Source organism: Sturnira hondurensis, unplaced genomic scaffold, assembly GCF_014824575.4.
Source record: "Sturnira hondurensis isolate 20B ecotype Veracruz unplaced genomic scaffold, ASM1482457v3 Scaffold0014384, whole genome shotgun sequence".
NCBI lineage: Eukaryota > Metazoa > Chordata > Mammalia > Chiroptera > Phyllostomidae > Sturnira > Sturnira hondurensis.
In genome coordinates, this window is record NW_028087015.1 from 39,787,396 (window position 1) to 39,810,354 (window position 22,959).

The 22,959-nt window shown below is 47.4% G+C and overlaps 1 non-coding gene across 1 annotated transcript; it reads right to left on the reverse strand.

Annotated features, from left to right (window-relative positions):
* Positions 1-8,131: 8,131 nt before the first annotated feature.
* Positions 8,132-8,294, reverse strand: LOC118998891 (U1 spliceosomal RNA). The gene has a single exon (XR_005068975.1). It is a non-coding gene; the product is annotated as a U1 spliceosomal RNA (small nuclear RNA).
* Between the last annotated feature and the right edge of the window lie 14,665 nt (positions 8,295-22,959).

Consider the following 22,959-nt stretch of genomic DNA (forward strand, 5'->3'; position numbering starts at 1 on the left):
TGCTTGTGTCTCAAAGGCTGTAATCAAAGTGTTGGTTGGGGTTGCAACCTCATCGAGGCTCAAGTGGAGAAGACACCACTTCTAGCTCGTTTAGGTTGTTGGCAGCATTCAATTCCTTGCAGTTGCAGGTTTGAGGACTTCAGCTTCCTGTTGGCCAGTAGCCAGAGGCTGTCCTGAACAACTTGTCACGCCGCATTCTGCACAAAGAGCTCACAACGATGGCAGCTTTCTTTTCCGAAGGCAGTGAAGGTGGGGGCACCTCTCAAGGTGGGAAGCACAACTGTCCAAGACGTGCTCACTTACACAAAATCTCAGTCTGATTCTGTTCATGGTGTCCTGTTGGTTAGAAGTGAGCCACAGGGCCTGCCCCCACTCAAGGCAACGGGTGAGGGCGTGAAGGGCAGGAGGCAAAGACCACGAGCTTGTCTGCCTCATGGGTCGTGGGCATGCACCCACCCTGCTGCTCCTTCTGAATGTTCCCTCTTTGCTCACCTCCTCTTCCTACCTCCCAGTCTTTGCCCAGGCTGCCCCAAATTTGGAGTACAAGGGAAGTAAAATTTCCTCCGCTCCAACCTTTACACTAAGGTTAGGGAAAGGCATTGGGAAAAAGCCCGTCATTGCCAATACAAGTTTTATAGTTTGGCAACGTAACCCAGAGCAAAAAAAGATCAAACTCCCCCTTAACATAAAAAGACCTCTGCACTAGTTTGCATGAAATAGAGTCAAACGTATGGGACAGAGGGCACACAGGTTTTTCATGCTAATCAAATGCTTTTAGTTCAAATTAATCCTCATTATAATGAGGTAGGTTTAATTTTGGACATTCAAACAGAGAATAAGTGACAAGCCAGAGTCTAAGCCCTTTCACTCTGTCCCACTGGCTAAAGCTCGGTCCCATATGGACACTGCCCCCTCCCCAAGCCAGTCATGTCAGAGACCAGAAATTACTCTTTTGTGGCCTAACCAGCAGAAATGAGGCCAAGGAGAAAGGTTGTTTGGAAGATGCAAACAAGAAAGTACCAAGTGATGTAGGATTTGATTATTTCTCTAGGGAGCAGTAACAAAAGGTATAGAAACAGGGATATGAGGGTATAAATCAGAATTAGATTCAGCTGTTAAGAAAGACAAAATTCCCAAATAAGAATGACTTAACCAAGAAAGCAGATCACCTCTCTGGCATTCAGAGGGTCTGGAGGTAGGCGCGGCAAGGCTGGTAAATAATTCATGAGGGTTAGACAAGCAGGCTTCTTCCCTATGCTGCTGTGCCATGGGCAAGCTGATGGTCAAAGTGGTTGCTGGATCTCCAGCCATTGCATCTGTCTTCCAGTCAGTGGGAAGGAAAAAGAGAAGAGAAGCATCTGATCCTCCATTCAAGGACATATTGTGAAAAGTCACACCTGACTCCCAGAGAGCCTGGGAAATGCAGCCTTTATTCTAACACACTTTATTAAGTGTCTAGATGAAAATCAGGTACCTAAAACAGGGTGATATGCCTACCGGTGTTCAACAAGTAGACTCTCACACAGGTGTGGTGACAAAAAAATGCACCCCCTTCCATCCCTTCAAGAGGGCCTTGCTGCCCCGGCTGTGGGGGGTCCCGCCAGTGCACAGCCCTCAGCTCCAGTGCCCTAAGGCCAGCCTCCGCTGCAGGGAGCTGCCTGGTCCAAGGGTTTGCTCACAATCAGTGACTTAGGTGGGGACAGGGAAGCAAGCACTCCTGCCCAGTGTGGGACAATGTGAACAAGCCATTTTAGCTCCAGAGCCCAGACATGAAATTGGCCGAGGTTATCATTGGGGAGCTTTGAAGTTCCGTTTCTCCTTCACCCCAATCCTGGTCCCCCTAATAAACAGCCAGTGCCCTAACCTCTGTTTCACAGGACCTCACCTGCACTAACAGCGGGGAGAGGACATAAAGATGAGAGACTATAGGAAGTAAAGAGAGAGGGGAAGAGGAAGGAAATGCGGAAGTCCACCAGGGACACTACTAGTCAGGGTTCTCCAGGGAAAAGAGAACCTACTGTGTGTTTGCATGTGTGAATATAGAGATTTAGTCTCAGGAACTGGCTTACACAATTCAGAGGCTGGTGAGTTCCAAATCTGCAAGGTGGGCTGGCAGGCTGGGGACCCAGGAGAGCTAATGGTGCAAATGAAGTTCAAAGTCAGGCTGCTGGAGAACTTCCTCTTGCTCGGGGAAGCTGGTCTTTTTGTTCTGCCTCAGCCTTCTCCTGGCTGGATGAGGCCCGACCACATCGTGGAGAGCAATCTGCTTACTCCAAGTCCACAGAGCGGACTACCGTCTCATCCAAAGCATCCTCCAGGTTGGCACATAAAGTTAGCCTCCAGAGACATTCATTCAAAGCCCAGGAGACTCCCTTGTGGAGCCCGCACGGCTCTCCCTTCACCCCCCAACACACACACAGGCCTTGGGTGACGGGAGCGCCGGCAGGCAACTGACTTCAGCCTCCCCTCCTGAGTCCTGCAGAGCTGGAAGACCCTACGCAAACTGTGTACTCACAACCGTAAACCTACTCTTGCCCCAGCCTGTATTTTATATAATGATCATGTGAGATTGAGAAAAACTCAATTGCTTGTCCTCCATTCCTTGTTAGAATGTATCCAAAATGCAATGAAAGAAACTTAGAAGACTCTGAAGACAATTCAGAGCTGGACAGGCTTGTAGTGATTGAAAACCCACTCCTCCTGGGAAGCTGAGACCCAGAGAAACAGGATACTTGCCCCTAGTCAAACAGCTAGTTCATTATACAGCTGGATTTTAAGCATGTCTGGACCTTATGATACACTGTAAACATTACTCAGGTTTTCTTGGCTTCTTAAGTCCTTTCAGTAAACCTGTCATTTTCATAAAAACAATATCACATGCAAGTGGGACTTTCCAGTGTTTTCTAATGGGTTGGCAGACGGTCCTTATCTTCTCACTGAAACCCAACTTCTCATTGCATCTGCAGTGGGGCTACCGGGGCCCTGCCGGGCACGAGCACAAAGGGGGTTCTTCTCACGCTTCCTGGCTCCTGGGGGTCATCAGCCTGAATTGTCCCAGCCTTTAGGAAGTTGCCCCAGCCTGACATTTCATCTGATTATATGACAGTCATCCCTCTCCACCCCAAACCCTCCCCCACCCCCTCAAAAGTGCAATCGCATAGGGAAAGATGCTCAAGATCACCAGAGAAAAGTCCTTCAAAACCACAAAGGGATGCCACCTCACACCTGTCAGAACGGCTACCACCAATAAATCCACACACAACAAGTGCTGGTGAGGATGTGCAGAGAACGGGACCCTCGTGCACTGATGGTGGGAATGCAGACTGGTGCAGCCGCCATGGAAAACAGTATGGAGATATCGCAAAAAATAAAAAATGGAACTGCCTATGATGCAGCGATTCCACTTCTGGGAATGTATCTGAAGGAACCCAAAACACTAATTTGAAAGAGTACAGCACCCCTATATTCACAGCAGCCTTATTCACAGTAGCCAAAATTTTGAAGCAGCCCAAGTGTCCATCAGCACATAAGTGGATAAAAAAGCTGTGTTATACTTACACAATGGACTACGAGTCGGCCATAAAAAAGAAGGAAATATTACCTTTGTGACAGCATGGATGGACCTGGAGAGCTCTATGCTAACTAAATAAGCCAGTCAGAGAAAGACAAGTACCATATGATTTCACTTAGCTGTGGAATCTAATGAACAAAATAAACAAACAAAATAGGGGCACTCACGGATACAGAGAACAGACTGACAGCTGTCGGAAGGGAGGAGGTTTGGGGGCCTGGGTGAAAAAGCTGAAGAGATTAAGCAAAAAAACAAACAGCTCCTACACACATTCCTCCTTCAGATAAATTCCGTTAGGCTTCTGGAGCTGCAAACTGATCAGGGCCCTCAGAGCCCCTCCCTCCAGGAAAATGAATAATATATAAGGATTTTCAGGAATTGCTAGAAGTATGACACCCACCCCACCCTTTCCAGATTTCCCGGAAGAATCCTCATTTCTTTCTGACAAATCAGTACATTAAGCATGTAATGAGATTTGCTTTGATTTTTAGACATTTTGTAAAGGTTTCGTGTCCATCAAACCATTCATCAGAAAAAAATAACCCTGCACTAGACCTTGCACTCTGATGGTTCCTTTGGAAATGTGGGCCCTGCTGTAAACAAGGACCTAGGACCTGGGAGGCAGGCAGGAGAGCAGCCTGAACCACTGGGCACCCCTCTGCCCCAGCCCCAGGCCATGGGAGGGCAAACGGAGCCCCACTGGAGCGCAGGCCACAGGGAGCCTCCGGCTTTCCACCCTCAAAGCCAGTTTCCTTCTGCCTTTGGGAGAAGATCAATCTGACTCACTTTCCCTTCTTAGGGTTACAGGATGCCCTGCTGCAGGCCACAGATTCAACTGAGTCATCAGGGCTGAATTGCCAGAAGTGCTCATTCAATCACATTGAACACCCAGAAGCGCTCGTCAATCCTATTGAAAAGCCAGAGGCAACACGAAACTGGCAGGGCAACCTGACCGCCGGCTGGGACCAGCTCCGCAGCCTGGGAGGGGGCGGGGGTGTCTCACTGCTGCCCGATGGGCCACTTTTCCTGAGCCCCACCGCCCGTGCCCAGCTTCTCCTTTCCTTCTCCCCACCTTTCGGCCTTCCCTCCCTCGCTCAGCCCCTGCGTTTGCAGTCTGGTCCAAGGGCGAGGCGGTACTTTCTGGCCGCAGGAGGAAGGATCTCACCGACAATCCCCAGCCAGAGTGCACTGTGCTCCCCACCCTTCCTTCCCGTCCCCTTCCGATTTACTTCCTGCAAGCTGTGACCCCTTCTCGGGAACATTAATTAGCCATGATGCTCTTTTTTATTAGAATTCTAGGAAAGTGATATCTGCATGACTCATGCCTTGCAATTCAAAACAGTATTTACTATAGGTGATGCAGGCAAATGAGTATTTTGCTAGATGCTTAAGATACGGGTTTACAACCAGCTGTAACCATTCTGGGAAAGGAAAAAAAAAATCAGCACCGCTGGTTCTTAATGAGGCTCTGCCGTATCGCTGAAACCCTGAGTGAAAACACATGGAATGAAAAATCTTTAAATGACCTCGTAAATGTCTCATTTAGGAAAACAACCCATTCCCTTAATAATGTTAGTTTTAAGAATAAAGCTCATGCCACCCTTAGAAGTTATATTTTACCGCTTTGTTTAGTGAAAGTGTTTTTACAAACTACACTGTTATCTAAGAACCGTTACAATCTATGCAATCACGAGCTCTGTTAAATAAACTATGTAAATTTACGTGGGCCAGGGTCAAAATTAATTCAGGCCTAAATAAATCAAACTCTACCGAGCCCATGATTTAATTAAAAATTGAAAATATGACTCACGGCACTTAAGTTTACTGATGTTTATTGCCAAAAGAGGCAGCCTTGCTGTGACAAGGACAAATGTAGGAAGGGCAGATAGGTTCTTCATGACTGGAACACACAGAGGTAGCAAGATGGACGTGGCATTGGACGCGTTCCCGCCACTGCTCAAACGCACGTCTTCATCGAGGGGGTTCAGAACAAGTAACCTTGCAACGTGGCCATGAAAATCCACAGCTGTCCATTTTTCACACACACACACACACACATATATTTCTCAAATTGTATTTTCATTACTGTTTTTACTTTTTATATATTACTTTTACAAAGTATTTCCTCCCTTCTATTTACACTGTCCGGCGGAAGTCAGGCCTGTGTGAGTGTGACTGGTAGGGTAATCATATGGATGTAATAATTTATAGATGTAAATGGAACATTTTACCTAAAACGTCAGATGGTGTGCTGGAGTGTGGTATGGTTTTGTTACAGTACTACTTGCTCACGATTTTGTAGTAAGAGGGGCGTTATCGGTGCTGGACCTGTGTCCTGAAGTGTGCCATCCGTTGGTGGCAGCCCTGCTTGTGTGTTGGGCCAGGTGCAGGCCTGGCTGCTCCTGGTGCTGCTGATGACCCTGCTCCTGGTGCGGGTGAACTGCCCCCTGGGCCAGGGCCTCTCCTCACCCTCCTGTCGCTGACTGCCAGGTGCCCCTAGGCCTGAAGCCGGGGAAGGCAAGCAGGGCCTGAATGTGTCAGAACCAACACGGGGACACAGGCGTGGGAGCTCATGGAGATGTCCGGATGGTACATGGAGGCCTGGGGACCTTTGTGCACACAGAGGTGTATGTGACTGAGGAAGCTGTGGCCCCCAGACACACTGGGTGTGTGGAGTTTGTCTCCATCCTGGAGCTTTCCTCTGGCCTCCTGCATCCCACCCGCCCCATCCCATCCACAACTGGCTGTCCCCTGGGGTTCTCTCTGAGCGGGGCCACAACGCCACGAATTTGTCCTCCAACTTTTCCAGTGAAAACTTTCCATCACATCTGTCATTTCAGGAGTCTTTCATGTTTTCTGGCAAAGGAGTGAGTAATCAGGGAATCGGAGGCCCCTGGCAGCGGGGAAGAGGGGTTATCTTAGGACAAAAGGACCTTGGTGTCCTCCAGACCACACGGAGCTTCGGAGCTTTGGGACCCAGCACTGCGCCCACAGCAGGGCCTGCTATTCCTCCGCCACAGGCTGGCTCTGGGAGCTGAGGGACAGAGGAAGGTCATCCCAGTCTCCCAAGGAGGCTGAGACACACCAGGCCCTCAGGGTACTCTGGAGATGGGGACGTAGCTGGTGCAAACCGTTTGAATCTTGTCCTGTCCTTCCATTCTTCCACAAGAGCTTGGCTCTTTCTCCCCAAATTCTTCAACAACTTCTGGGACATTCAGACAGAAAGGCACAGTATTTAAGGTCACGTTTAGGTCTCCAGGGTTTTCCTCAAGACCAGACAAAACTCAGGGCCTAAAACCCTTCTCACGGCCAACTGTGAGCAACCGGGAAGGTGAAAGGAGAAAAAAAGGGGACAATTCCCAAAATGCCAGAGGCCAGAGCCTTGGCCCCGCCATGCGGGGCAGCTCCTGTCAGTGAGGGGCCTGGCCAGCTCTGGAGAGGCCCAGAGCCCAGGGGAGCCTGTGCCCGCTCTCCCTCCCAGCCTGGGGGCCCATGTGCTAGCTTGGGGCGCCACCTAGCAAAGCCAGAGGGGACTCCAGCAACATGGAGCTGGGAGGTCCGGGTTTTCTTTGTTTTTGTTTTTTCCACAGCCAGAAAAGGGGGTTTCCATTTCATTCACCGTGTTCTGGGAAATGGAATTTGTATAAAACCTTTCTTGCATGTGATGGAAAATATTTATTAGCATCTAATGAGAAAATGTGGCCCAAAGGCAATTGTTATCAAAACTTGAGAGGGTAAGAGTCTAGCTCTCTACACTCACATCCCCACCCCCCGTCCCCGCCCCCAGGGACAGCTGTGACTGTGCAGTTTTTGCTACCAGCCTAACCTGATTTTACCTAAAGTTACAGATTTTATAGATCTTGAAACTGACAAAGAACCACCAGGTCTCCTGTGGGGTTTTCTTCCCCGCTTCCCTTTTTTTCTTCTCTCCCTGGTCAGATTTATCTCTGGGGGTTCCCAAGAAGTCTGAAGGGCTCCCTGCCCCTGGCAGGTTCTACTGGCAAACTCAGGCAGACTGCGGTCCAGGGTCACCCTGGTGACGTCATGACATCACTGTGCTCCTTTGGGTGCAGCAAAGTGGACTGGGGCTTCCCCTGCTACCCCAAACCCAGCCCCATGGGGAGACACTTGCCACACCTGCTGAAACTGCTGCAGAGCAAGAGACCTGGGCGTATCCTGACCGCCGTGGCCCTGCCCAACGGAGGACAGACCTTCCCACCCGAGACGCAAAAGCTTACAGGGGAACAGAAACTGAACCCACATCTGAGCTTCCAGGCAAAAGCTGTTTTGACGGCCACACTGGGATGAGACGCTCTTTGCCACCTACAGGGCCAGGGGAGTGTGGCGGCTAGACACGTGGGCCCTGGTGCCGATCCTGGGTTCCAGGTTTGCCTCTCTGTTGCGGAAGCTGCCCCTATGTTCTCTATTCAATGAGGGCAACTCTGGCACCAATTCCATAGGGCTCTGGTGAATGGTGAGATAAACCACGTAACATGCTCAGGATAAGGCCTGGCAGGCGGCAGGCACTTAATAGTAATGAGAGCTGTTTTTCTTTTTTTTCAGGGGAGAGCGTGAACACAGTCCTTCACTACCAGGAATTATGCAGTTAAGTTTCCCACACCTGGGGAAATCCCAGGCGTCCGCACACCCGGAGTGCAACGAATAAGCCTCACCCTGGGAAAACCACCTTCGTGATCACGGTATCTCCCTGCCAGGTACATATTTAACTAGAGTTTAATTACCCTAGCATTTAAAGGAGCAAACCAAGTCTCCCCGTACTCCAACCAACCCCCGGAGGTGTCTGTCCTTATTAGCTAGCACAGCAGATTGTGCCTACGGAATATGCTCAGTGGCAATTTACTCGACTCTCCCCACCCGGGCTACACAGGCAGGAGGAGGCAGACAGCTTCTAACACTTCTTGCAGGAAGGAGCAGGCCAAAAGGTTGACAGACCACAGCTCCAAATGGATGCTCCACTGAGGCCGCCAACACGGTTGTCTGCTTCCGCCCGCCACCGCCATCCTTTTCCAAACCGCAGGACCCCCTCGGGTTGATTCGGTGAGCTGTCCCCACTGGTCCTGTGACAATAAGGTTTCCTTCACGTTTTATTTATTAATTGTAAGTTTCTTGAGTGCAAGGGTCCGGCCTGGTCACCCTATGCCCCCAAACAACTGCTACACAGTTTGGTCAGTTGGGGTCACACGCCCACACAATTTGGAAAGTGATGCCTTTTCTGAATCGCAGTACTACGATGAAGAGTTAGATGTTATTAGTCAACCGGATCGACACGAAGTCAAGGGAACACACAGGAGCATCTCTTCAGGGTCAGCCTCTGTGTCTTGTCATTGATTCGGGGCCACCATTGTCCTCAGTCAATGCCTCACGAGAATCAGATTACAAAACAACACCTGGGAGGGCCGACTTCTCAGGGAGTGGCACATGGATGTCTTTTCCCGCACGGGGAGGACCTGAAGATTTACCAGAAAGCCTTTGACCCTTACGGGCCATGAGTACCGCCCACGAGACATGGGATACCCATCGACATACAGGACTTTTGAGAACAGGCTGACAGTGACCAGAAGGGAGAGGGGAGGGGATTTCAGGGGAAAGGGGGAGGGTTTGCAGGAACAAGTATAAAGGATGCATACACAATAACAAGGCGGGGGGGGGGGGGCGTGGAAATGGGGAGGGCTGTGGGGGTGAGCCGGGATGGGGGTGAAAGGCAGAAAACTGTCCTTGAACAACAATTAAAATTAAAAACTATATTTAAAAAAAAACCCACACAGGACTTTTAAAGGTGAAGCCACAGTGCATGGCCTCCTTGGGCTTCCCTGACGAAGATGGATGAGGTTGTACGCAGGCCTCGGTGGTGGGAAAAATGGCTTGACAAGTTTCTTATATGTAGTACCTCTAGGCTTCATGTGGCTTTTTAAAAATCAAGCCCTAACTGGACTGCAGAAATATAATTATTAATTTAAGAGCAAAGCAGTCTACACTCTATTTTTCAGTCTCATCCTGCAGCTAGGTGGCATAATCTCACTCTCATCTGAACTGAGTCAACAGTCCTTGATCAAAAACTCTTATTAGTAGTTTATAGGTGGGAAGACATGAATAGACATAAAAGGCTTTTTTTTTTTTTTTTACTGCTATGTTATACAGCATTTGCTTCCAGGTCCAGTTGCAGTGTTTTGTAATAGGCACACCCAGAAATAAAATCTTCATGGGTTCAGTAGTATATCGGTGATGTACTTCTATAATAGTAATTACAATGCCTGACATCTGACTCAGGCAACAGCACTTTAAGCAAAAGCCCTGGTCATGGTAATTTGGGCGCAAGTCCTTCCACGTTGTTGGCACACACTGGTACATGAGCGTTGGGGGGAGGAAACCAATGGCTCGTGCACCTCCACATGAGACCAGCTCCCGACCCTGACACGTACCGATGATTTAATGCAGTGTGATGCTGTACGAATGATCTACTGGTCTGCAAATGGGATCAAGTACATATGCACATACATGTGAAGATCCACGACTCTGTGAATTCATTATCATTCCAATCCAAATTCCTCTGAGCTTTGGAAGAACTTGGCAAGCTGATTCTAAAATGTATGTGAAAGAATAGACAAGACATGCAAAAAGAAGAACCACATGGAAGAACTTACTTTCCAGGTATGAAATTATCCCAGGGCTAAAGCAGTTAAGGGAGTGTGATATTGGAGAGAAAACACAGGGACGAACCAGTGCAGAAAAACGGAGGGCCAGGAGGAGTTGTAAATGTGCACAGAGAGGAATGAAAGCTCGTGGGCATGGACAACAGTGTGGTGATCGCCAGAAGGGGGAGGGTGTCAGGGAACTAAATGGTAAAGGAAAAATACACAATGAAGATCAAATTAAAAAAAACATGCACAGAAATCTGTTTTTTTCTAGAGCAGATTTTGCAGATGCCTGGGGGAAATATATGTATGTTTTAACATCTGGGTATAGCGGAAATGAATTACCTATGTATTTCAAACATAAAATTGAACCCTTCACATCATACATAAAAGCCATTTCTACTCTATTAAAACATCAGTGTAAAAGTAGAACTACAAAAGGTATTAAAATTATTAAGGGGAATGATTTTATGACTTTTCTGGTTTATAAAGATTTCTTTGAAAAAATATGTGCTATAAATAAAGTTATTCTTAAAATGTGATAACTATTGCTTGTGTTCCTTAAAAGACATCAATGAAAGAAAAAATAAAGTTAGAAACTAGAAGAAGGTATTTGCAACACAAAGAATTAATCTCCAGAATATATAAAGAATTCCCATACATCAGTACATATTGGTAGGTACAAAGTAGACAAGGGGATGTAAGTACAGTATAGGAAATGGAGAAGACAAAGATGCATGACCCGGGGACAAGAACTAAGGTGGGGGATTGCTGGAGGGAATGGGGGTATCAGACATAGGGGGACAAAGAGAGAAAAACTGGGACAACTATAATAATATAACCAATAAAATACACTTAAAAAGAAAAAGACAATCCAACTGATAAATGGGCAGAAGTGTTAAACATGTATTTCACAGAGGAGGAGAAAGAAATGGACAAACATATATGGAAAATTTCCAATCCTATTAGAACTTAGAAAAAAGACAAATTAAAACTACATCACTCAGGTACCATTTTATACATATACACACAAGAAATAATCCTGACAGTACCAAATGTTAGTGACAATTCAGAGCAATAGTTACTTTAGAAAGTACTTTACCATCGGCTACTAACTTAAAAACCAACTAAACTTTCTGACCAGTAATTCCACCCTGAGGTACAGTCCCGAGAAGAACTCCGGCTGCTGTGTGCTGGGAGACATGCAGAGCAAGGTTAGGGTGGTGCTCTTCCTAGTGGGGCAAATAGTTGAAACCAGGCCAATACACAGCGGCACAGATAAATAAATTGCCGTGTTTCACAATGAATACATCAATGAACAAATAAAAAAGATACATACAACAGATGGAATTCAGACAGGAAATACTGAGTAAAAAAGCAATTAGTGAAAGAATATATGCAGAATAGTTTCATTTATATAACATTCAAAACATGCAAAACTAAACAATGTGTTCTTTGGGGAGAGAAATGTATAAGGTAAAACTATAAAGAAAAGAAAAGAAAAGGGACTACGGAAATGAAAATGCAGAAGTTACTCCTGAGTGGGGGCGGGGGGTGGAGAGAGAAGCAGCCGGGACGAGTGCTCTGAAGGCTTTCAGAAAAATGGTAAAGCTCTTTCCTGAAGTGGGTTGTTACTGATGGATCTACGTTGTGCTCTTATGTTTGAAACTTTTTTTCAATTTTTGAAGCTTCTTATTTTAGAATAATGTTATAGTCACATAGAAATTTCAAAAGGAGCAGTGAGTTCCTATGCATCCCTGACCCCTCTTTTCCCATGACACCATCTTACATCAGCCTAGTTCAAATGGTCTAAGCCAGGAACTTCACCTTCGGGGCAAACTAGGAACCAACAGCAGACCTCATTCAGAGTTCACTAGTTTTGTTTTTGTTTTTTTAATGTACTCTCTGTGTGTTTGTGTATACAGTTCTGTCAAGTTTTATCTTGTGTGTATAGATTTGTGTAATCACCACCACATTCAAGATTCAAGCTATTCCATTTCCACACAGACACTTGCCATCTACTCTCTCCCCAACCCTAACCTCTGGCAACCATGTGGCTATTGGTTCACTATAGTTTTGTTACCCTACATATATTTTTAACGTTCTTTTGCATTCAGTTAATCTTAAAAACACTCAGTGCTTGGCCCTGGCTGGCATAGCTCAGTGGATTGAGCGTGGGCCTGTGAACCACACGATCGCAGTTCGATTCCCAGTCAGGGCACATGCCTGGGTTGCCGGCCAGTTCCCTGTGGGGGATGCACGAGAAGCAACCATACATTGATATTTCTCTCTCTTTCTCCTTCCCTTCCCCTCTAAAGATAAATGAATAAAATCTTTAAAAAAAACCACTCAGTGATTCAAAATTAAAACCAAAATGGAGACCCACCGGCACTCGGAACCATCAGAATTTGAGTTGAGTGGCAGTCCGACAACCACGGAATTAAAGAAACCGCATCCTTGCAAAATGGTAGGAGGGGCAGAGACTCGGGAGGGGCTGGCTCCACATCCACGTGTGGTGGATAAAACCTGTGGAGGGATATCTCAGAAGTGAGGGGTCCCAGCCCCACAGCAGACCCCCCAGCTCACGGTTCCAGTGCCAGGAAGATGAGTGAGTCCCCACAACTTCTGGCTGCAAAGACCAGCAGGGACTGAGTCAATGGAAGAAACATCTGGAGGCCCAGGCAGTTCCTTTTAAAGGCCACACACGAACTTATACCGACTCACTCCCTCTGACTTCAGTATCAGGGTAGCAGCTTGAAAGGCTAAGCAAACAAGAAGAACAGAGACAGAATCAGGGATAGAGAGCATTCTGATGGTTGCCAGATGGAGGGGGATGGGGGATGGGTGGAGAGGGGAGGGGATTGAGAAGTAAAAACAGGCAGTTACAGAGCAGCCATGGGGACTTAGAGTGCAGCATAGGAAATGGGGCAGCCAAAGAACTTACACACATGACCCACGGATGTGAACAGTGGTGTGGGGAATGCCTGAGGTAGCAGTGCTGGGGGGAGGGGGGCAAAGGGAAAAAATTGGGACAACTGGAATAGCATAATCAATAAAATAGAATTTTAAAAGAAAGCAAAACAAAACAAAGGGAAAAAAAGAAAACAGAAAAAAACCCAGTGCATGTAAAGGTGATTCCCAGCATCTACCCTGAGCTCACGTGGTAGAACTTCCCGGCGCCCACGGCACTTCATGTTCACCCCACCTCAGTCTGCTCGCCCCCTCCTATGGAACAAGGGGAGAGAGATGCATACTTCTACTCCCCCTCGGAGGGTCATCTTAGAATCAGAAGACCACCCAGCCTTCCCCAACCTGCCCCTCCCCTTGACCTCAGGCACCCCAACAGCATAAAAACTTATGGCAGTCTCTGCTTCAGACAGCGCAGTCAGCTCAGCACGGGGCCAGCTCACCGAACAAGCTGTACACAGAGGGGGAAAATACAGACACACTGAGAGTCGTCTGACCTTGCCTGACAGCCCCACAGAGGAGGTGTGCTTCACAGTCGGCATCCTTGCCCCCAGACTGGCTGCTTTCCCCCACTGAGCAGGGTCCCTGTGGGATCCCGCACTGCTGATTTCTAGCTGCTGGACGCCCAGCCGGTTTAGCTGGAAACCAAATGCCTTGGTGCTTGAGAACCCCAGTCCCACACCTGCTCTCCCCACCCCCTCTTCAACCTGCCTGCTCTCCTCCATCCAGCCTTCCGAGGATCAAGCATTCCCCTACTCCATTTTTCATTTAAAAACAAACAAAGCTGTTCTCCATTTGCGCCTTTATAGTTTCCCTTGATGCTTACTATATCTCTCAAATCGGTTTCAAACTAGCCTCCACCCCCTCCCTTATATGAACCTCCCGTCCTCCTTCCAGTTCCGTGTGTCTGGTTTTGTTTCCATGTTATAGCGCCTGACCAGACACGTACAGGCAGACCCTGTTTTTGCCACAGGCAGTTGTTGGAATCTTCCTCACACAAGGAATCACATTTCCTTGTGAGAACAATGCCTTCATTGGAGGCCGCATTCCTGAAGAAAGCCCAACCGCAGTTAAAGCGTGTTCCTGGGGGTATTATCCAGCGATCTGCAGGGCAGGTTGTGGACAACCACATCTGGGAAACACTGCATTTAATAACGTTAACCCCAGCCCCCGCGCTGCGAGAATTTGCATTTCTATGGGACCCACAGACCTTTTCAGGGGGAGAAAGAGGAGGTTTCTACAGACAGGCTCCTTGAGAGTGCGACCACCACCAAATGAAAGCATATGTGTGACAGTAATGTGTCCTTTTATTGCTATTAAATTTACTGGGATGGCAGATGAAAGAGCTGGAGGCATATTCTCCGACTCCTATAAAACGAGCCTGTGGTGATTAGCTCCTGCCTGATCCTCTGATCTACCCTCCACCTGCCATCTCCCCGCAAGGGCTGACCTGTAAGAATGGGCTACCCTGCTCCTCCCTCAGGCCTCTTCCAACAACGCTGGTCTCCAGAGCAGGCCCCAAGAAATGAGTCCAGACAACTCAGCCTGTGATAGCAGTCCAATAATTCTATAGCTCTGATGAGAGGAAACAGCCCTGTACACAGAGCCCAGCAGAAGAAGCAAGGCCTGCTTGAGTGTGGCTGGTAGGGTAATAATGTAGGCATAACAAATTATAGTTTTGATTTCAACATTCCACCTAAAATGTCATATGGTGTTCCTGAGTGTGATACTGTTATGTTACAGAATCACATGCTTATGATTTTGTAATAAAAAAGGGAGCGGTATTTGTGCCAGACCCTGCATATGGAGACAGAGAGAAAGATCAATTTTAATAAACGGACTCACGTGACCAGGGGGACAGTGAATCTGGGATCTGCAGGGGAAGCCAGCAGGTTGGAGATTCAGGTAAGAGTCGAGGTATCGCAGTTTTGAGTCCGAAGACCAGAAACAGGCAGAATTCCCATATTGTACTCTAGAGGCACAGTTCCTCCTTCTTGGGGGACCTTGGTCTTCACTTTTAAAGCCTTCAACCGATTGGATTAGGCTTAGTCCCATTATGAAGAGTTTTCTTCGTGACTCAGTCTCCTGATTTACATACAGTTAGTATCTGAAAAATACCTTCTCGGGGACATCTACACGGGTGTGTGACCTAGCTACGGTAGCACAAAATTACCGTCACACTCAGTGCATACCATCAGCTTAGAGCATATAATCAGTAGAGAATGGTGAGGAAGGGATCCAGGAACGCAAACAGATATCAAGCTCCGGATATATATTCCTTTTTCTTCTTTTTTAATGTCAACATATCGTCACTGCCATCAACCCAATGCCAACAGGAGTCCCTAATCTGGGGTCTAGTAGATGGAGAAACTTTACTCAGGCAAACAGTTTGCAAAGCGGGGAAACGCAACCTCTGGGGGGAACCTAAAATGCACCCGGGGAAGAAGGGGAGACTTGCCTGAATAGAGAAAATACCTGCCCTGTACCCTGATTGGTCAATTTTTTCACAATCTGATTGGTACAAATAGCACTGTCCTGATTGGTTAACATCTCAACCTCTGATTGGTTGTAATGGAGCCACTCTGATTCATTGGTGAAGATGCCAATGAGAAGCTCCAACTGTATGGGGCAGATCGCAGCCAATTGGTGAAAATATGATTCCAGGAACTCATTTATAAGGTTCAGCTGAGCTGGTGGAAATGCAGTGCGGGAGGCTTGGCTGCTCAGTGTGGTGAGCTGTCTTGCAGTGTTGGGTGTGTGAGGCGCCTCCGTAAACCGTGGCTGCTGGTCTTCGGTTATGAATCTGGCCCCTGTTAACCACAAGGATTCCTATTTGGCGTGTATATTCCTTCTCAGGGTCAGCAACACACAAGTAGTAATCTGTTATACGCAGCATTTTAAACCTTGCTTTTTTCATGTTTTATTTCTTGGAGATACTGTATTTTCACGTTAGCATATGGTTTCCTCATTCTTCTTTTCTGATGGACAGGATTACATGTTGCAGCTGTAAAACAGTTTATTTAACCAGTTCACTGCTTATAAACATTTACATTTTCCTCTTGGCAAACAATGCTATAGTGGCTACTACTGAAGCTGCCTCACTTGCATCTGTGTGGGGATGATAAATTCCCCAAAGTATAATCACTGGGGAAACGAACATAAATGTATTGTCTAGGGTCCCACCAATTTACACTCTTATCAAAACATGTGGTTTGTTTCCTAATATAAAATGTTATTTAGCTGTAGGATCTTTGCAAATCATCTAACATGGTATTCTGCATTTTAAGTAACATAAATATGAACTTATTACATCAAGAATCATAATCAAAATCTTAATCATAACAAGAGACTTTGCAATACATAGAATTGGGATTCTGTAGAATGGGATGGCCACAGGTCCGAATGTTCAAGGTCTTCTGAGTATTGTTGCAGATAAAACGCTTAGCATAGGATCTGACACACGGTGAGCACTCAATAGTTGTTTGCTTTTGGGATATTTGACGCTCTGAAGAATGAAAATAGGGTGAGTTTGCTCTCCAAAATGAAGAAGTGGGCATGGTTTTATAGAAAATCAAGTAAAAAGAAGTATGCTTACTGAGAGAATATTTTCTACCTTTGTCTCCCCATAAATACAATGACCCTTATTTTGCATATTTTGTAAACAGTGCACAACTAAAATATTGCCAGTGCCCAAGGCGCGTGTCAGCTCTTGTTTGGGCCTCCGCTCTGTCCTCTGGGGTTCGGATTGTCTCAGGAACAGGAAAAACCCCCAGGGGTTGCCAGGGGTTGGGGTGGAGCCCTGAGGACTGTCGGGGGAGTGAAAACACTGTATGACACTGTGTTGGCAGATATGTGTCATTACACATTTGTCCAAAGCTATAAAATGCACAACACCAAGTGAAGCCTAATGTAAACTATGGACTTCGCATGATTATCATGTGTCAGGGCAGGTTCATCAGCTGTAACAAATATACCACTCTGGTGGGGGGTGGGCGGGTGAGGGTGGAGATGCTGATAATGGGGAAGGTTATACATGTTACGGGGCAGGAGGCATATGGAAAATCTCTGTGCTTTCCTCTCAGTTTTGCTGGTCTATAAAAAACAGTGCTACAAACTTACCTAAGGAATTTGCTGTCAGCAGACTACTCATTTCCCTCCCCACGCACCACTTGGAGCCCACGGGAAGCCGAGTCACCAGCTCAGCTCGAACTCTCGCATGCCAGCCCGTCTGTGAAGAGTGGGAACCCTGTCACAACTTCTCAGCTGCAGGTGGAGGTGGTGGCAGGTGTGTCTGACAAGTAGCACAGCTGTGGCCCCTGGACCAGGCGCCTCAGACCTGCCAGCCTCCGCTGAGAGCCCGGGCAGCACAGGGAGGGCGTACCTGGCTCTCCTTTGCGTTTGTTGACATTTAACAAAAGAATTTAGGCCAAGTTTCCTCTTCCTCTGCTCATTTGAAATGGTTTTCCATAGACAGTCTGCTCTGGTTCTCCCGTTCCCATTTGTAAGGGGACATTTTCCACCGACAGCAGCATGTGCCTTCGATGGCGATGTTGAACCTTTTCCATCTCATGGCGCACATAAACTAAATGTCTAGGTTCTGCAGCACGCCCCCAAAATGTCTTTCTGGTATGACAATAATTAGGCATAATTTTAATTGAGCTATCAAAAATAATAATAATAATAGTAATTACCTACCCTTTATGCTCCAAAGGGACTTTTTAAAAAATCAAGTGCCTGTACTTGTATGTAAAGATTTCTGGTGCCAAGAATTAACCAATCAACCTCAACCTTATTATGCCACGTGATCAATAAGATGCAACTCTATTATAGAACCTGTAATAATAGATGGCTGTTGTCTTGTTGTCATTTTGTAATTCAACAATCTAGTTTGGCCATCTAAGAGAAAAGAGGTCGGTGCCCCTGACCAAAGAGTCAGGTATTGCATGTTTGACAAATTCTTGTGGCACACCAGGTGAAAATTGCTGACCTAAGAGAATCAAAACTGACTGTCGTGTTTGAACAAGACCAGTTAAAACTGAGATGGCGCCATCAACCTTTGGACCTGATTGGAGACACCATGTGACCAATAAACAGCAGGACTTGTTTTAACCAACTCCGTACAGATCTGTGGGCAGGTTCGGTCCTAATTTTAGCCTTCGCTTTCCATGTTTAATTAGCATATTTAATAATTGGGGGAGCAACCCTCCCCCACTGTCCCTTTAAAAGCCTTTCCCCCTCAGACGACTTCTCAAAGAATTTCTTCATGGGAATTCGTGCCCTTGTCTGGCAAAGCCACGGCCCAGCTGTGGGGTCCCTGCGCTCCGGAGGTCTCTGTCGTTGGCTGTTGCCATGGTTGCCTCTGCTGTGCGTGGTTAGCCTCTGGACTACAGCCCCATCTCCTGACCCAGTTTCCTCCTGGAACCCATGCTGGGGTCCCTCACAAAGTGGATTTCTAAAAATCGCTCTTCGCACACACACAAAACATAAATAAAAGCAATCTACCAAAAAGCAAATCCCCAGCCTTTTGAAAACGATCCATTTCATAGATGAGGAAACTGGGGCTGGGAACGTTGGGATGGCAACATTTCCGCTACCGAGACCTGGACTGAAGGGCGGGTGGAGAGGAGTCATCCTCGGGGCAGCAGGTGGGACGCACGCTGGACACTGGACGGCTGGCGGCCAAGGACGTGCGTCCTGGTGGAGTTCCCCTGCTCGCCCGCTGTCGGGAGCCCCTTCCCAAGTGGCCGCTGCCTGGCTGGGGGAGCGGCTGAGACTGCAGTTGTGAGCCCCCATTGCCTGCCAGGAAAACGTGGGGACCCGGCTCTTCAGAAAAGCACCTGAATGATGCCAAAGGTGCGGGTCACACCGGACCTGGGTAGGGTCCGATGTGACCCCGCATGCAATTGCACCAGCTACACCCCCAGCCCCACCTCGCCGCCACCGGCACACATTTCCTTCTGCTCGGCTCCGCCTCTCTCTGGCGAAGGGGAGAACCCGCCTCAACCTCCCCTGCTGGGCAGCCCTGAGCTCTCCTGCGCCCCCTTGACAGAGCTTCGACAGTGGGCAGTGGTCCCCAGAGGGCCTCTGAGGTGGTCCTAGGAGGGTGGTTCTGAACCTCGGGTCCGCTCCAAGATACTCAAGGGACAGGACACACTCCCGGAGCTGCCAGTGGTTTACTGAGGGGAACCAGAATCCTGGGGAGAAGTTGGGTGTGTAGGAAAAGCCTCCCAGGACAGATCTTGGCTCTCCTCCCTTCACCCCACCCTTACTCTCTGCTCCCGCCACAGAATGGGGGGAGGGGGGCGGTTTGAGCAGGGACCTGGGGACGCTGGAAGACTTCAAGGCTGGGAAGGACATCAGAACTCATCCAGGCAAGCATTTGCCCAAGAACTAGCCACACACCTCTTTCAATTTTTTTGAAACAGCAAAGTTTCAGGTACAGAAGGCAGAACTGTTTTTTCCTGAACCAGTTGAGAACCAGTGGTTCAGGAAACCTGAGGCAGCCTCTCACTAGACACAGGATCTGCCAGCACCTTGATCTTGAACTTCCCAGCCTCCAGAACTCGGGCAAACACAGTTTCTGCTGCTTATGAGCCACCTAGACTATGATATTCTGTTCTAGCAGCCCACACTGACTAAGACAGGGAATTAAACAAATTAGCAAAATGCCCAGCGTCAAGTGGACAAGCCAGGCAGAGAGATTTAGAAACTTCTAAGAAGACATATTTCTTCATTATGAAGACACCTGTCCACGTCTTCGTAATTTCCTTGTGACCGATGCAATAAAGGTCAGACTGTTCTAAAGAGAAACAGGAAAGAGTAGTGCCCTGTGGCAATGAAAGTTTGTCGCAATGACGGGTTTGTCTTTTCAACCAGTGGGCCAGCTACCAACGCTTGAGGCTGAGTGCTGTTCACGTCCTGAGTCTCTCCCACTGACTGCTCACCCCCTGCCCCACCCCCCACACACACCGCCTTATTTCCATAAGCCCCTCCAGGGACGCTGATGATAACAGTGTTAAGTGTCTTGGGATTTAAACCTCTGAAACTTGTTGAAGAGGCACCTACAGAAGCCAGAGTGGGAGACCTACAGTGTGCTGGCTGGTGGAACCACTGTGAAAATGTATCTTACTGTACAAGTGGAAAAGAAAGTCGGTTTGCAGGAAAGTGTGAGGCTCGAAGGACATTTTAACTGAGGTACGGGGGAAGATATTGTATTTGTAAGATAGATCATTCCCTGGGAAATTATTCAAGAGCAGTAATAGGAAGAATTTCACACACTGGCAGCTGAGCAAAGTGTGGAAACCTTTTGTTCTGAGTTTATTGAAACTTAGTAGAATCACGTATAACTGGAATCCAACGAACAAAATAAACCAACGAAAAAAGGATCTGAGACATGGAAACACCGCACAGACTGACAGCTGTGGGGGGAGGCGGGAGAGGGGGTTGGTCAAAGAACATGTGTGAGGGACTCATGGACAAGAGCAACGGAGGGGACGCACTGTGGGGGCAGGACGCTGGCTAGGGGGAGGGAAGGGAAAAACCTGGGACAGCTGTGATAAAATAATAAAGTAGAAAAAAGAAAATAGAATCAGACTGTTCCGATTAAAGCTGAAGTGACATGTTCAGTGCCAAGCTTTAAAGATTAATGCCTCTGCGGTCAATTTCTAAGTATCGGTAATCAGGTTCTGATACTCACAGAAGACGGTTTGTGTGGTTAAAGTGTGTCTTATCAAAAACAAAAGCAATCGGATGTTCTCTTTAACGGCAAGGCATACATTACACTAATTTAATATATAGCACTGACCCTGACAATGGTATCGGATATTTTAAAGAAAATCCAATGTCATTACCTTTTAAGGATTGCGTACTGCAATATTATGTTCATAGTCAAAATGACAGGATGTTTCAAAATTGCTTCAAAGTCACCCAGGGGAATGGAGGGAAGTGGACAGACATATACATGGTGTTAACACCGGCCAGGGGTAGGTAGACCACTGTTTAAGCTGGGTGATGACTACATTGCAAGAGTTTTCTTTACTTTTATATAAGTTTGAAATATTCCATAATACAAACTTTTTTTAAAAAATAAGGGGATTTGTGGTGATTTTGATGGTGGTCGTTTCTAGAGGGTTGAATTAAATTCATCTCTCTCAGGGGTGGCATGTTAGCCCCCTGGAAAAGGTCAATCACCAACCTTGGGCCCAGACTTGGGGGCCCTCTGCCTGCATCGTCCCATCGGCTCCCGGGACACAGCCCCTCCACAGCGCCAGTGTCCGTGGGCACGGGCTGCTCTCACCTGAGTCGGGTGTGCTCCTGACTCACCTGAAGAGGCAAGGCCATTTGGGAGAGGCAAACAGGGTAAAAAGAAATGCATCTATTTCTTTAGCAGATTGTCCAAAGAGAGCTTATTCCAAAGGCTTTATGTTTTCATCTGTGGCAATTCTGTACATTAGCAGAAGCTTTGGTTAAAAGTTGGTGGGAGGCTTCTGAACTCCCTTATTTTTCTCCTCTTCAGAAAAAAAAAATGCTCAAAATCAGATGCATTTCCAGAAGAAAACTTCATCAAACTATTGATACTTTTAACATTTAATTTGGGTGATTAATTTGAACACTTTGTAATATAATAAATGATTTCATGTTGTGTGCTGGCTTTATTTTTAAATGGCAAAGGAGACTGAATTTGTCTTCCAGACAAATACATAACCTCAGTATCCACACAAGACCTTTCTTTCCTGTTTTCGGATGGGGTTTTGTTTTCATTTGTTGTAGTCTGAGCTTAGAGTAGACATTTCTAGAGTGGAAATTGTGAAGGAGAAAACTGAAAAAGTAGACAACGGCTTGATGACCTCAGGCTTCCCACGTTGTGTATCACCTGTGTGCAAAGGGTCTCTAGCCATCCACCCACACGGGTGCCCAGCCCCCCTCGGAAGTGTCCTTTCTCTGGAGAAGCCTGCGTAACCTCTTCCATTTTCCTGCTTTATTTGGTGACCTGGCAGTGAAGAAAATGACAGGGAGCCCTGGCCCTCCATTAAGGCAGCCTAGGGAGCTGCATCAGGCCAGAGCAGAGGTCCCGCAGGCAGCGTCCAGAGAAATATTTATACGGGAAGCTGGAGTTAATTGTGTTAATTTTTAGACAATATGAACCTCCTTCTTCTCCCCCTGGAAGACAGATATGCCTCCCTACTCCACTGGCTGTGGGGCTTGGCCTGGTGTCTTGCTCTGGCCGACAAATGGTGAGCAGATGTGAGGCGAGCAGAAGCTCTGCATGTGCCTGGGTGACCTGGCTGCTCCCTTAGGCTTCTGTGATCTGTCATGGGAAGAGCATACCCCGGGGAACTGTCAATCAAGGGGAAGGCAAAGACACACAGAGCAAATCTGACCCCATTGCAACATGGTGGTCAGAGTCCAAGGCAGAGCTGTGAGCAAAGATATGAAAGCTCTGGTTGCAAGTCACTGAACTTGGTGGTGTTTTGTTACACAGCACTATTGCACCAGCGGCTGACTAACACAGAAATCCCCTATACACACAAACGAAATGTGAGCGCAGATAGCTTTTCAAAGGAGGCTGTGCAGAGCAGTGATTCAATCTACTTTAGGATTATGGACTTTTTTGAGAACCCCCAAATGTCTCGATCAGACTCTTCTCCAAGCTTTCTTGCGTTCCTCTGTCTCCCCTCAGGTTTCCAGGTGAGTCTGTCTGATCTGCAGAATCGAAAGCATGTCTGCAACACGAGCTGCCCAGGAACATGTAGCTTCTTAGCTTTCCAG